Here is a 205-nt window from a genome sequence, read left to right as displayed (position 1 = left end):
TATATATATATATATATATATGAGCTTTTTGCTCAGTCCCATGTGCGTACTAAATCTTGTTTATATAAGTTCTAATATGTATTCATCAGAAGTACATTGCGAAAGGAGGGGATGTAGTTTTTGCGTCACCACTTTCAACCCGCCTGTGAACATTCTGGTGCGGCAGATAATTTAATATTTCAGCTAAATCTTTCACATGCTGACA

This window comes from Poecilia formosa, unplaced genomic scaffold, assembly GCF_000485575.1.
Source record: "Poecilia formosa unplaced genomic scaffold, Poecilia_formosa-5.1.2 Scaffold17, whole genome shotgun sequence".
NCBI lineage: Eukaryota > Metazoa > Chordata > Actinopteri > Cyprinodontiformes > Poeciliidae > Poecilia > Poecilia formosa.
Note: the sequence above shows the minus strand (reverse complement) of the source record.